Here is a 16,687-nt window from a genome sequence, read left to right on the forward strand (position 1 = left end):
CACAGTTAAGGGAAAAAAATGGTGGATATTATCTTAAGTGATAGAAGATTTTGGAAATTCATCAAATTTGGCTTGAAATGTGTGAATCCACTTGTACATGTTTTGAGGCTTGTAGATGGTGATGCGAAATCGGTAACAACATACATGTATGAAGCCATAAGTAGCGCAAAGAATTGAATTACAAAGAATTTCAACCATGTTGAGCATCGATATACAAATATATGGAAAATCATTGACACCCGTTGAGATTTGAAACTCAATAAGCCATGTCATGTAATAACATACTATCTTAATTCTAAGTAAGTGTTAATTCTTTTTCTTTAATCCATAAAAGAATTGCTTAAATTTTTTAATTTAAAATTTTGATTATGTTTCATTATATATTAGTACTATTATGATCCAAACTTTTAATTGAATAAAGAAGTTAAAACTAGATTGTACAAGGTCATTGAGAAAATGTATCCAAACATGGAACCAAGAATTGAAGTTGATGCTTTACTTGAAAAGTTTAAATGAGCAATCAAATTATTTGTAATGGTTATGACCACATTAACAATAGATAAAAAACAAATAGATGTTTCTGCTTTTATGTTTGTTACCTTTCTTTTTTCTAATTTTAACATACATATATGTTTAGAACTTTTTAATTTTTAAACAGTTTTATAATAAAACTATATACACACACTTTCGAGTATACTAATGTTGTGTTATTATATGATTGAGTAATTTTGAATTAATGATAAGTGATATCTAATTATATGATTACACATTATCTGTGTACCTATTTTGTATACTCAAGGTGTATATATATAGTATTGCTCATAGTTTTATGGTGGGACAATTATGATGAAGACCGCAATGAATTGCAAACACTTGTTACAAAGATATTAAGTCTTACATATAGTGCCACAAGTTGTGAAAGATATCACAGTACGTTTGAATATAAACAATTCTAAGAGCATTTGGAGTAAGAAAGATTGAATGCCTTTGTCTTTGTCAAATATAATATTCAATTAAAAATGAGGAAAAAGCTTAAGGAGGAGAAAAGAGAGGCTTATGATCCAATATGTTTATTGGACATAATATCTAATGATGAGTGGATTATGAAAAAACAAGATCCTTGCTTGCTGAATTATAATTCATAGATATATATTCAAGAATACTTCAACATTGATAAATGTGCTCATGACAACAAAAGAGCTAGAGGTATATCATACATTGATGTTAATCTAGCAATCTTTTTAAAAAAAAAATTCAATGTACTATATGTATTATGATTTCTTTATAAGACCAAGGAACTTGAATGCTAGCAATAAAAAAAGTAAAAAAAAAGTAGATGAAGATAATGAAATGGAAGTTATGCATGAAGAAGATAGAGAAATTGAAGAGGAAGGTGTATTACCCATTTTGCATGATAGTGACAATACTAGTGGAGATATAGATATTGACATTAATCTTGAGGATGATATAAATGATTGAGAGGAAGATGTTATGTTTTTGATTTGATATTTTTCTAATAATTTTTTTTTTTTACTTTTTAACGATTGAGAGTTAAAAAATAAGTATGAAATGTTTTGATTGTTTTGATGTGGTTAATAGATATTGTAATAAAAGATATGTTAAAACTAGAAGCATAAATGATTTTTTTATTGTAAAATTGGGTATTTAATAAATAACTATATATTTTTATTATTTTTATTACATTACTTATTTTTTATGATAAAATTAAATTATAAATTATTCTCCTATATTCTTTCCTAGACTAAGCTAGTCACAATTTGGTAAGATAATTTTAGTTTTATTTATATTTTGGAAACATTGATAACATTAAACTAAAGTGAAAGACAAAATGAAAAGTATATAAAAAAAAATCTTATATTATATTTTTAGAATTTATATTTTTTATTATTACTTTATTTAAAAAGTGTATCTTATGATAAGATATGTTACATAATACCAAAAGTTAGGCTTTCAATATATGATTCAATAATCATATTCTAACATAAGATACTAAAGATATAAAATATATTCTAACAAACATTTTCAAGATGTATCTACAAACTTTATACTTGAAAAAAATTGTGAGTGATTATGGACAAATTTCCCTTATTGCTTGAAGAGGAGAATGATTGATTTCCTAGATTCACAAACAAACTTATGTACACATTGTGAAAAAAAAAATTACAAGTCTTTGATTTATCACCGGACTTTATAGTTGAAAAGGAAGTGAATGAAAAATGTTCTCTTTTTGTCAAAGAGAAGTTACAAATAATATGTAAATTAACTAGGTCATAAATTAAGAATTAAATATAAACTCTAAGTTATCTTTAATAAGCGTGGTAGCTAGCTAATAGCTAGTGAAATTTTAGCTACCTATTATCAAATTGTGTCTCATTTTCAACTACGTAATTAAATGAGTTTAGGCCCAACCCTAGGTGAAGAATGCACAATAAAGGCCACCTACATCAATTTATTTCATATCTGATCAGGGCATCTTGATTAAAAATATTTCAAGCTTCTAATTCAATTTATGAAATATTAATAATTATTTTATTATTCATCCAAGTAAAAAGTCTAACAACCGCAAGTTTGTTTGGTACTCGATAATTTTATTAAAAGTTGTAGAATGATTTAAAAAAAAAAACTGTTTTTCCATAGGCCTGGCCCATCCTGAGCTCCATATTCCTTCGTAGTTTAGCAATGCTTAAAAACAAATAGGCCTTCTCTGTCATGATATGAGCCCAAAGATGTGGAAGACTAATTAAGGACACTCAAAGTCTCAAATCTTACATTTTCTTAAGTCAACAATGAGCAGGGTTAATCTGATGTGGCTTGAAGGCCAAATCCTAATTTTGCCAAGAGGCCACAGCCCATATATGGAAGGATCACTCTTCTCTTTGTTTTTCAATATTTTCTATAACAAATTGATAGATAGTGTAGTAGTAAGAAAAATTAGTTGGCTAGTTTGCATTCCCTTTTTGGAGTAATACTATATGTACATATTTTGAGTATATATTTAAGTACATATTATGTATTATTATATGATTGAGTGTTACTTTATTTTTAATTCAAAATCACTCAATCATATGGTAACGTATTATCTATATACTTAATTGTGTACTCAAAGTTGATTAAAAAAATGATAACACTTCAAATTTAAACAAATAATCCTAGAAAATAAGTGTTATTCAGGGCTTACCAAAGCACGTTAGAACACATAAATAGCATGATTTAATTAGGCTTCAATATGTTAATTAGTATGATTGTGTGTTTTGGATTATTCTTGAGTGTGACTTCCTCTTGTATGGTTTTCTCTTTCAAAGGTGTAAGTTTTCAAAGCTACCCCACCTCACCATCTAACCTTCAAAATTCTTTTCAGTTCTTTTAAATATTTAATTTTTTTGGGTTATTGAGTTGAAATTTATACAAATTAAGTTATATGTGTCAATTAGAGTGTCAATAATTTATACAAAAGTAAATTATCTGTGTCAGTTAGCGTGAAATAACACTTGTAAAGGTATTAACTTTTTGGGAATTAGTGTGGTAGTTCAAGCATATAAGATTATGTGACTTTACTTAACACTAAAATGCAAGAAATTGACTGCCAAAATTAGTTGCTTTTGAAAATTAAGCCATAGTTTTGTCATCTTGCACAATAGGTTTAATTATGTCTTATTCAAGCATGTTCCAAACTTTAATTATATTTGTACTAACGATTTTAATCTCATATTGTGGGCAGTTATGTTTTATATGGCTTGGTAGTTTTCTTGTGTTCTTGTTGACCATTTCAACTAACTTATGGTGATCAATATTTTCCAATGAAGTTAAGGTGTCAAAATCAAATATATTTGAAGTTATTAATTCTGATTATGTTATAAATATAATAAAAAATTATGAGTAAAAGGTTTTATAATTAAAAAAAAACTTAAATAGGAGAAGAAGAAGAATGAAGTAGATGTAAACAGAAGAAAAATGAAAACAAAGAATTTGGAAGGTGTGAATAAAATTGTTACATGGGTGTTGTCTTTATAAAGGAAGACTCACTGCCCCCAATGTTCACATTTCATGCTTATCAACTCTTATATTTAATGCATTCCCACATAATTTCCAAATTGCTTACGTGGTAGAAAATCCCCCGTGTATATATATATATATATCACTTTTCCTTGAATTTTCACCACTTATAAATAATTATATTAACTTTATTTAAGAAAAACCTAATGAGATAAAAATCAAAACTAAGAAACATAATTATTTAATTTCTTGAAAAGTGGAATTGAACATGTATAAATTACCTCATTATGTGATAAAACCTTATTAGAAAAGCTCTGTGGGATAAAACCTAGTAAAGTAAAAAAAGAGTACAATGTATATTTTGTCCAATATGTAATAAACTTAAACAATTTGCTTCCCCTGATAAGTGCTCATTCTGATGAATGCTCCCCTTAATTGTCAAGGGATTAATTTGGTTGCATGTTAAGCTGTTTCATACCCATGTTACTTACTTTTCAAATGTTGATGCCAATAATATCATGGTGAACAAATATGTAAGATTTTCATTGGATTGTATTTGTTTGACATCAATTTTTCGACTCTACTGGAACTTATGAGTGTAAAAAATTTTTATGAGATATGTTTGGTTCTGTCTCTTTTGATATATTATTTTCTAATTTGGGCAATACAAGTTATATTGTCTTCATATAATATGAAAGAAGTGTCTGTTGTAAAAGGAAGACTACATGTATTTCGGATATGATGAATGACAGATTGTAATCATATGCATTCTTAGCTAGCTTTATAGAGAGCTAGAATCTCTTATTGATTTGAAGATGTTGCAACCAAAGTTTGATGGAGTGTCATGATATCACTGTATTATTATAAGTAAAAATATATCTCATTTGTGAATGCGACTTATAGGGGTCAATAAGATAACTGGTATCTGTATATCCAACCGAATTAAGATTTTTAAGAGATTTGATAGAATGAAATAATCCAACATCTTTAGTTTCACATAGGTAGTGAAATATATGTTTGATTTCGTTCTAATAGTGATGGGTTGGTGTAGAGCTAAATTGAACCAATAAATTTACCGCGAAGAATAAATCCAGTCTAGTGCATTGGACCAAATATAATAGTGCTCCAATGACATTAAGATATAACACTTCAAGAACAAGTATTTTTTCTTCTTCTTATTTAGGACGAATGTGTCCTTTTTAGATTGAAAGACTCAACAACCATTAGGGTGTTCAAAGGATAAACTTTATCAATATTAAAACATTTTAACAATTTTTTAATATACGTTAATTGATGGATCAATATTTCATTTGAATTATGCTCGATTTGTAGGGCGAGATAATATTTTGTTTTTCTCAAATTCTTCATCTGAAATTCTTTTTTTAGATATTCAACTGTTTTTGTGAGCTTTTTAAGAGTCTCAATTAAATTCATGTTATCTACATAAACCATTACAATGACAAATCCTTATTCTAACCTTTTGATAAAGATATATGGACATATACGGTTATTCACATAGTCTTCTTTTTTCAAATATTCACTGAGGCAATTATACCATATTCTTCCAAATTGTTTTAATTTCTATAATGATCTTTGTAATTTAATTGAGTACATGCCTCTTAAATTGACTATTTTTACTTTAGGAAATTTAAATCCTTCAGAAAGTTTCATATAAATTTCAGTATCCAAATTTTTATACAAATACGCAGTAATAACGTCCATTAGATGTAGTCCTTGAGAGACTGTTAAGTTGATTAAACATTAGAATGCAATTATATTTATTACAAGTGCATATGTTTCATCAAAGTCTATACTAAGGCTTTGGGCTATAAGCCTGACTTTATATCTAGCAATCTCATTTTTATCATTTATTTTCTCACATATACCTATTTATATTCAATAGGTTGTACATCCTTAGGTGTAAGAACTACAAACCAAAACACTTGATGTTTTGTTAGAAAAATAATTCTACTCAAATTGCTTCTTCCCATTTAGACTAATCATATTTTTGTTTGCACTCGTCCATAATACATGGTTCAAAATCATCATTATTTATAATTTCAATAGTTATTACAAATAAGAATACATTATCAATGTTAACCATTTCATGGTTCTTCATTTCTTGTGTATAAACATAATTAAAAAATATTTTAGTATTTTTTTTTCCTGTTTTTCAAGGGTTTATGCCATTTTAGGGGCTTGAGTCTCTTCAAGGACCATAACCTTTTTTTGGAGGAATATTAGAAAGTGTAAATTTTTCAATCATTTTAGGATCATTATGATTGATATTTGTTTAATTATTTATCTTTCTTTTCTAAGGAACAATATCCTTCGATCCAATAGGTCATTATATTTCTAGTGTGTAGTAGATTGATCAATCATGACTCGAATTGACTGTTCAATAGTCATATTAGCTGGTATATGTGATCTTGTCACTTTTGTCGTATTTACAAATACATCAGACATTTGGTTGACAATAATTTGTAAACGTACTATCCTCTATACTTTAGTTTCACTTTGGGATGTACGATGATCTAGATGAGACATGGTAGATACGTACCAAATAAGTTTATGTCTAACTTTAAAATACATTTTCTTTTCTCCTAAAAGTGGGAATGTTATCTCATCAAAGTGACAATCTGTAAATCATGCAACAAAAAGATTATATGTTAATGGTTCTAGATAGATGCTAATGGATGGTGAATTATATTCAACATAAATTCCTAAATAACGTTGGAGTCTCATTTTTTTACATTGAGAAAATGCAATAGGGACATAAATAACACAACCAAATATCTTTAAATGAGATAAATTAGGTTCGTGACTAAAAACCAATTATAGAGGAGAATATTGATGATAAGAAGAAGATTGCAAGCAAAATAACGTTGTAGGCAATTGAGTTCTTAGCTATAAAGTACATGCAGTTACTTAGAGTCGTTTGATAAGAGACTCAACTAATCTATTTTGAGTATGGACATGTAGGATTTGATGTTCAACATTAATTTTCATAGACATACAATAATCATCAACTGTCTTAGATATAAATTTACTAGCATTATCTAGCTGTATTAACTTGATCGAATAATCTACGAAATATTCTTTAATTTGATAATTTGTGTTAATAGTTTAGTAAATGCAACATTTCGAATCGACAATAAACAAATATGAACCATCGTGTAGATATATCAATTAAAATTGTAAAATAATGAAATGACCTATTTGGTGGATGAATGAGTCCATATATATCCTTTTGAATCTTTTGTAGGAATGATGAGAATTTAACTCTAATTTTGGAGGGAGAGGGTCTGATTACCAATTTACCTTGGGAACATATGGTGTATAATTTTTCATTGGACAATAAAATCTTATAATTCCTTAATATAAGTCCATATGAATTTTCAATAATTCTACATATCAAAACATAAAAACTTTTAGACTAGAGAATTTCTGGTTCAATAGTGCGTAGGTTTCAATTGCCTTTATGATTGTATAAAACAATCCAGAAGATAAAGTGGGTGACTTTTCTACTATAAGCCTTATTTTGGAGATATTAGTAGTTATATATTGAATTCTGCATCATTTTCACTTATGATTTCAATGTGATAACCATTATTTCTTGTATCTTTAAAACTTAGTAGATTTCTTTTTGATTTATTTGAATATAATTCATCATTGATGCTTAATTTGATCATATTTTTCAATAAAACTGTGGTTCTTTTAGAGCTTTCAATCAAATTTATTGATCTTGAAATCGTGTTTACTTTAATTTCAATCAGTGCTAAGGTTAAGAAATTTCTTTTCCTTAATAATTGTATGCGTTGTTGTACTATCCACCAAACACGTCTCTAAATTTTAAGAGGTGACACTTTGGTATCCACGTGGATTACGAACACAAAAGAGGCAAATTTAGGCGAAGAGGATACTAGAGCTTTTGACTGGAAACTTTGTGTTCATAGAAATAGAAGAGAGCATATAAACTTGTGCTGGCTAGGGTTTATTTGTTCTGTGTGTTATTTTTATTTTATACAAAAACAACCTTATACATACATGTATATATGTGTGTATGTATGTATGTATGTATGCTTAAGAGTTCGGGCATGACTGGAAGACAACATGTGAATGACTTTTTCTTAAAACATATGCCACATAGGTGATGCTAGCCGACATCACTCTTTTTGCATGGTGTCATTCAGTTCCATGCATGTGGAACAATCGACACATGTTTCACCAAGCTGTATGATTGGCTTGCATTATGTATGACTGTGCACTTGCTCAGGGTATGGTCAAATTAGGTTTTTTCAATCCTTTTGGGCAACCAACCTTAGTCCACTTGTAATCTTTCTTTGGTCCTTAAACACTAGGATTTTCAATAAACAATCTTGCCTCTAAGTTCAAATTAACGCCTTTGTGCGTATGACTCATTTCATAAACTTTTTGTCAAATCAGTAGTATTTGGATTTAAGATAAATCCAAATACAAACTAAGATTGACCTCTAGCAAGACATTATGATCACCTGAACGATAGAGTGTTAGCAAACATTGCTTAAGCTTTTATAACATTATAGTTATGTGTAATTCAATCATTTCGTCAATCAATATCTTTTGAGGTTCAAACATAAAAGTGTGTCAATTTTAATGGTTCTCATATGAGGTTTAAACATAAAAGTGTGTCAATTTTAATGGTTCTCATATAAGATATCTTCGTCTATGCTTATGAGTGATGAATCCTTTATTAATCAACCATAACATCTATGTATCTCATGATATGGCTAATAACTACCTTTATGGTTACTTCAATTATGGCGACACATTGGATAGCTTCAAACCATATCGATCTTTACACAAGATGGTTTAGCAACCTTAAGTCAAAGAATCACATACACTTGTGGTGTTTAGAAGATTTATTCATAGACATTGGAGTAACCATCCATATGGACATCCTCTAGTCGAGTGAGTCTAGTAAACACGTTTATAACATGTATCATATGTTGCACTAAACTATCTACAAACAGCTTTGACATGTGAGAATTGCCATCGCCTTTCAATGAGATTGCTTAACACTATGATAATCTCATCATCATTACATGTGCCTTTGATCATTATAATGTTGGGATCATAGACATTTCTAGAATGACCACTTAGTGTGTACATAGGGTTCTCACTAGTCACATTTTTACCACTCTAAAGGCATGCTTTTTGCATGATCATATAAATAGATAACATATGATTGAATAACAATAAATCTTTAATTAATGATTAATATAAAATTACAACTACAAATGTTAAATGCAATTGACTTTAGGACACCTACAGTAACAAAAACACTCTGTTAATGAGGTTTATAAACACTAAAGGAGCATTCATGAATTCAAAGAGTATCACCATAAACTCTTAATGTTTATATCTAGTTTGAAAAACAGTCTTGGTTATATCTCTTTCTATGACCTTTACTTGTAGATATCCAAACCTTATATCTATCTTAAAAATCACAAAGGCTCATTTTAGCTAAAAGAAACACGTCATCAATCCAAGACAACAAATACTTCTTTCTTAAAATGATCACCTTATTCAACTCTTGGTAGTCTATTTATGTTCTCAAAGACTCAATATTTTTCTTTACAAACAAAATTGGTGCTCCTTAAGAAGAATGACTCGATCTTATAAAGCCATTATCAAGTAATTCTTTGAGTTGCTTAGTTGGGGCAATTCGATGCAAAGGCATTTTAAATTGGTGCAATACTTGATGCCATTTTTATGCTAAATTCAACTCTTTTCTTAAGGGCTAACCTTGGCAATCCATCCAGAAACATATATGAAAGCTCCCAGACTACTAGCACACTTTAAAACTCCAAGCTTGAATTCACATCGTTATTCACCAGATGTGCTAAGTACTTTGTACATCCCTTGCTCAACATCTTTCTTGCCTTAACTCAATTAATCATTATGTTTAGTGAATGCCCTTTACCAAAGGGGAACTCATCACCTTCATCCAAACTAAATAAGACTTTGACATTCAATTTCAACTCTATACCTCCTTAGGAAATCAATTTCTAAAATTATATCGAATTTAAACATATCAAATACAATTAAATCAATCATGAACTCTTTCACAATTATCAATTCACCTATTAGTAGCTTATTACTCATCACACAGTTTCCAATAGGGCAACTCTGATCTTTCAACTATGCCACGTTCTATGAAACAATGAGTAAACCTAGAATCAATTAAAACATAGAAAGGGTTAGTATAGAAGAACAACTAACTAGTGATAATAAATGGGCTAGTTTTTGCTTGACCTTAGGCAAATGGTGTAAACTCTAATATTTACATCTCATTTTGTCTAATTTGTTGTTGTTGAGGGTTCTTTAATTTTAGTTCCTCGTCAAATGTCTTGTTTGTCTACACTTGAAACATAATCCCAATAGGTATTCTAGCACTCTAACACTATTACTTCTCTAAGTATATATCTAACAATATCTTCATGAATAGAGATTCCTTATCTATTAAATAAATCCCATTAAAAATCTTGTTATCTTTTTACGATTTTACATTGAATATTGCACTTGTTTAATACATTTCTTCCCATCCACGAAAGCCTAACTACTTTTAAATGTATGGTGGCATATTCTAAAATCTTGAGTCTTGATTTTATTCATTATATGATTTAGAAAGGAATAATAACCACCCTTGACTACAAACTGTGTTGACAGTGATGGCTTTCACATTGGTTGCAGGATCATAGAAACTTCTTCCCACGTTTAAGAAATGCAACGAATTAAGTCTCCATACTTTGCAAGTTTAAGTTGAAATAATGAGTTGTTGACCTTAATTATAATTAGACAAATGATTAACACAATTATAGGAACCATTCACGGATTAATTTGCTTAATTAGTACATTGCTTAAAACCTAGAGGCTGATACACGTGTAGTGATTTGATTGAATCAATTAATTTGATCCACAAGATCTGACTAATCTCTAGTGCAGATAATTTGGTCATTATCTACACTAATCCAATTAGCCATCTTATAATTTAATAGATCCAGCCAATTCAAATAATGTAACTTGATTGATAGGATATATGCATAGTTTTCTCTCTCGATCCTTTTGACAATTATTTTTCACAATTAATCTCATTTGTCATTAATTATTAGTTACAATATTCCATTTTCAGAATCATTGATCTAAAGAAAATATTTAAAAAAAAAAAAGAAATTTGATTAAGAGTTTAATTGATCTTAAAATCACTTTAAAGATAAGAGCTTAATCCAAAAAAAATCTAATAAACAAAACGTTAAATATTTCAAATCAAATCATGATTTACAATAACTTTATTATAATCTCCCACTAACCTTTGAAAATTCGTTCATTAAAAATATTTTACTCAAAAAAAATGATGCTACCTTAGTGGAAGTCCATCAAGTCGACGTGGAACTTACAAGGCAGACCATGCCACGTCACATCACCAACTGTTTCAGTTGCAAATAGTTAAAAAGCAAAAAGTAATCATTGAAAAAGGGCTGGGTTTTATCCCCAAATCCCACGCATAAAAATTGAATTAAGATTTTGGCCTTTCCTTGCTAACTCCTCTTCTCTTGAAACACGAAAAAGTAAAAAGTAAAAAGTAAAAATATATTGCTGTTTGTCGACAAATTTGGACTCATATGCCGACTATAATATGTTGTTTTTTAGGATAAGATGAATGCGAATTACAATTATAAATTAATCATTATAATTAAGAAAGGGGAAATGAAATTATTACTTGGGACAATATATCTAGTGGATTCACGAGGCACATAAAGAAGGATAAGCATTGTGATCAAAGTAGAATTTTATAAAAGACTGCTAATCAGATTCAATTTTATAAATGTGAGTATATTTTTAAGATTGGACTAAAATTTGGATAAAAGAAAATGGTTTGGCCCTAAATTAAAGTTGAAAATTTCCAAAATAGTGTAGACCTTTTAAGCTTTTGTAACTTTTTAAATGGACATCAATAATTAATAAAAAAAAAAGGAATAAAAAGAAGAAGAAGGAACCGGTATAGGTGGCAATATTTTATCAGAAGAATCAAACTTTGAAATTGGGGTCCATGAACCGACTTTTATTTCAATTTTTTTTAATATTTGATTTTATTAATTTCTTTGGTATCCCATCCAATATACTCGGAATCACACTTTATTTCATTCTAAAGAAAAAATTGTTACATATTGAACCACTAAGTCAATGCAATTAGAATCCAACAGAAAAAAATCAACTAAATTCTGTTTTCCAGAAAGAGATTTTCCTACATTTTTTTCTTTTCAAGACATATCCCATTTTAAAATAATTTATACCCAACTTATCATCATCCATGGTTAGATGTTTAAACCTAAAACTGTTTAATTATGTCTATTATTATTATTTTTTTAATGTAAATTTCATTAATTAGTATATATATTTGTGCTAGTTCTTTAATGGTTAGTTGACAGTTTGCGTAAAAAGAGTACAAAGCTTTAGCCCTTTAGTTCAATTAGTTATAATTACACTCTTTTAATTGACCTGTAATTTTGTCACAACTCAACTCTTCTTTCTTGTTTTTGGCTAGTCATTATCCGAATATGACAGATATCTAGAGTGGATGGCCATTGCTTTTGAAAATGAGAGCTCAAATTAGCTCAAATTTTAACTAATTAATATATTAATTTACTTGCCTAACCATTATTTCGAATATCCTTTTCAAGACTTCAATACCATTCCACCATAGTTAAAAGTTTGTATGAATTTGAATTTTCAACCAATATGATATTTACTGTTATGAGAATCAATATCCCTAGATCATTATAAACATGGTTATAATTTATTTTTTTTTTAATGAAGAACTCCATGCAAGTTAGACTATCTCTTGAGAATGAAATAACCAAATTGAATAGATTAATCCCTAAATTTAGTGATTAGTTTTATAATTATTTAATTAGATAAATTAAAAATATTATTTTAATATATTATTGGAAATATAATTTTTTTTTAGAAGAAGATATAACAGTACATACAAATTCCTTGTGAGATGAAATGATAGGTCAAATCACAATGTTTTTCATAAAGTTTAACTGTTTATATATACAAACATTTGAAGATAATAAGAAACAATTCCATGCAAATTCTAGGAGGCGATATCCAAGTTAGCGCAAATGACTAGAGATCAAAAGGTGAGTTGATCTCCTGAGGTCGGTTCTAAAAGAGAAGATGAGTGATGATGATGATGATGCTGATGCTGAGCGGGACCCGACAAGAATCATGATCATTTTTCATCTCGGCAAGAGAAAAGATAGGTGCTGTGTTGGGTCCAAATCACTACGTGTCTACACCACAGGCAAAGTTGACCAATAGGGAGGGACCCGTACAAACCGAAAGTCTTGTGATACTGTTAGGTTCGGCAGTTATTTCGGTTGAGCAGTTACCTTCTAAGATTCTTCGTTGTAACATATTCTTCATAAACATTTATTTAACTTAATAAGTATTTGATGTGCAAACAGTAAATTATAAATATCAACGATTATAATATGTCAAAATTTTTATATCATATCGAGCAGAATTGATAATTATTATATTTAAAAACTACTTGATGTTTAGTTAATAAATTATGAAAATGTTAATATGTTGTTGTTGGCGTGATTCCACTCTACAATTATAGACGTACTGTTTTTTGCAGTTAAATGAAGTTTGGTTTATTGGAGAATAATGGAATCTAGATAGGAAGCGAAAAAAGGTTGTCAGGCATGTGAAAGAGAGGAATTTCAAGTGGGCTTTGTTAGTGGAAAATGAAAAGTTTAAAGAATCAGATAAGAAGGGCGATGGATTCTCTCTCTCTCTCTCTCTCTATATATATACATATATGTGTGTGTGTGAGTATTTGTTTGTGTGTAGGGGGTAGATGATTGATGACAATGTTTAGTGTAATATTTAGTATACCCACTTTAAATATATAAATAAATATATATTTATCAATGTTATTTTATGATTAAATTTTTTTTATCTTTAATTTAAAATATCAAATTATATGATAATACATATTAAATATATACATAAATGTTTACTTAAAATAAATATATTTAATTTTATTATTTTCTACATGATGTTATATATTTAGCTATATCTAAGATCATATCTATCAAATGTGTCAACTCCCGAAATTATCATGGAGAGATTGTAAATTTTAGATTTATATTTTATAAATAATTTGACATTCAAATGTAATATAATATTGGGGAATTTGTGTCAAATTTGAATTAAACAAAAGGGTTTGTTGAGTTTTTTAATAGTACTTGTTACATTATTTATAGATAAAATTGTTATATATAATTTGTGAGAAATATTAAGAGTTACGACAATAATAATATCTATTAAATAATGTGTTATATCCGTGAGTCTAATAATTATTAAGATTTTAGATATAAAAACATTATACGTAAATAGAGATTGTTTTATATAAGTCTTTTGAAGAACTACGACAAAATAATAATTGTCGGATAATATATGTTATATCAAGTAATTTTGAAATTATTAAGATTTCATGTTAGAAAAACACTATTTTTGAACAACATACAAAGCTAGGTGTCTCCCATTTGATCTAAATCCTTATATTTTGTCAATTAGAAAATAACTTAATAAAAAAAAATATAAATATTATCTATATAAAACTGGCATATAAAAGTTTGATTTTTCTCTAACTTAGTTGAATTCATGTTAATATTAATAATAATGGCGATTAACTATTTCTTATATTATTTTTTCCTAAATGATAAGCTCCCAAACTTTTAAAGTGAAAAAACAACATTTTATTAAATTCTATTGATCAATTTTGTTAAATTTTAGAATAAAAACATGAAAAAGATAAAAATACCTTTATAACAATATTAAATGATGAAACTGTCTTTCCACAATTTATTTTTCTAATTCATTGATAACATTGCCATTGACAACACTACCATCATAAAAAGAACTACTTCAATCCTATTCATTAGCACTTTTTGGACTTTTATCCGTTTAGGCACGGACGACAAGGGGGTTTCCCTTTTTATTTGTGCATTACTTTGCAACTTTTTTAGTCTTTGTTCATATGAGAAAATATAGAAAAAAAAAGAACGAGATTTACTTGTAATCCAATGAAAGAAATCATAAACCAGACAACACTCTTAGTTTGATGACTTTGGAGCTTGTTTTTGGCACTTACATTGTCTTTCTATTGATATGTTTGTTGAAGATTATTGTTTCGTTGGATTTAATTTTCTTAATTTTTTATGAGTATTTATTTATTTTTTATTATTGAAAACGATAAAAACACAAGCACAAAATATAAATCTAGATATAGGAAAATAAAATGTGTATTTAAAAAGATACAAACTTGAAACAAGTGGAAAACTTTATCATGAACCGAAAAGATGTCAAGATAAGGAGAGAAAATAAAAACACCAACATAAAAAAAAAAAAAGAAAAAACAATATGAAAATAATACCTTAATATTGCATAACCTCAAATAGTAGTTACAACAACAAATTTATTGGAACCTTAGGTTTTTGATGATACTAAAAACACAAGTTAGAATGACAAACAATATCTAAGAAATGTGTTGAAAACATTACTAAATGGACACAATTTGAAAAATGCAGAAACATGATATACATGTCTCTGTATCACACTTACACACCCATGTTCAAGCCAAACACGAGGAAAAATGCCTGTGTATTCTCCACGTGCAAGTTTAGGTGAAGTCAATGTGGTCAACATGTTGAAGAATCATACATGCCCATCTGTCTAACAACACATGGTCTTGTATCTTTGGGAATAAGCACATGAGGAGTTTTCTTCATTCAATCACGTTATGGCTCATAAAGAATTCAAAGGTGAAAGGATGCATGCCCATACATAAACAAAGCAAGCTCGTGTATAGGAAAAAATTCACATATTTGCATTCTCATTCGTTTCTTTGCTCGATTCCCCATTCAGGATTTTGGAGTCATGGAAAAATTTCATAAATGAAGGTGGAACAATCGTCCATTATAAAAGAATGTCCATTTGGACGTATATCGAGAAGAAAATTCGATCATTGGAAGCTCTGACTAAGGTTAGCTGCGTACTGAAAAGAAGAAATTCAAGTGATGCATGCTTGTGTTTCCTTGGAACATGCTCTTGCATCATATGTTTTCAAAATGAAAATGTCTCATTCAAAGCTCAACGGATATATAATCCCATCCAATAGTCATATGAGCTATTCAAGCCATCCAACATTATAAATTAATGTTCATTTGAGTTGGAACTGCTATAGATCACATATGTAAAATTTTTTACTCATTTTCTTCTCTAAATTCTCTTAGAAGCTCACAATCCACATTTTTGAGAGACAAACTTGTGCTTACTCTTTGTATTAGTCTTTGTAAAGGCATTTACAAACATATTTTCTACATATTCAAACATATTTGGGCATAATCCTAGATCAACTTGTGTATGTAGGCTAAATCTTAGAGAACTATTGTAAAGAAGAGATTCTTTACTAGTGAAACTTTAAACGGGTTATTTGAAGAAGTGGACGTAAAAGGCTTAGAAGAGAAAACTATGAACCATTATAAATTCTTGGGTCTTCTCATCCATTTCTCTTTACTTTATGACTTATATATGAGTTGTGTGTTTTTGATAA

Source organism: Mangifera indica, chromosome 1 (assembly GCF_011075055.1).
Source record: "Mangifera indica cultivar Alphonso chromosome 1, CATAS_Mindica_2.1, whole genome shotgun sequence".
NCBI lineage: Eukaryota > Viridiplantae > Streptophyta > Magnoliopsida > Sapindales > Anacardiaceae > Mangifera > Mangifera indica.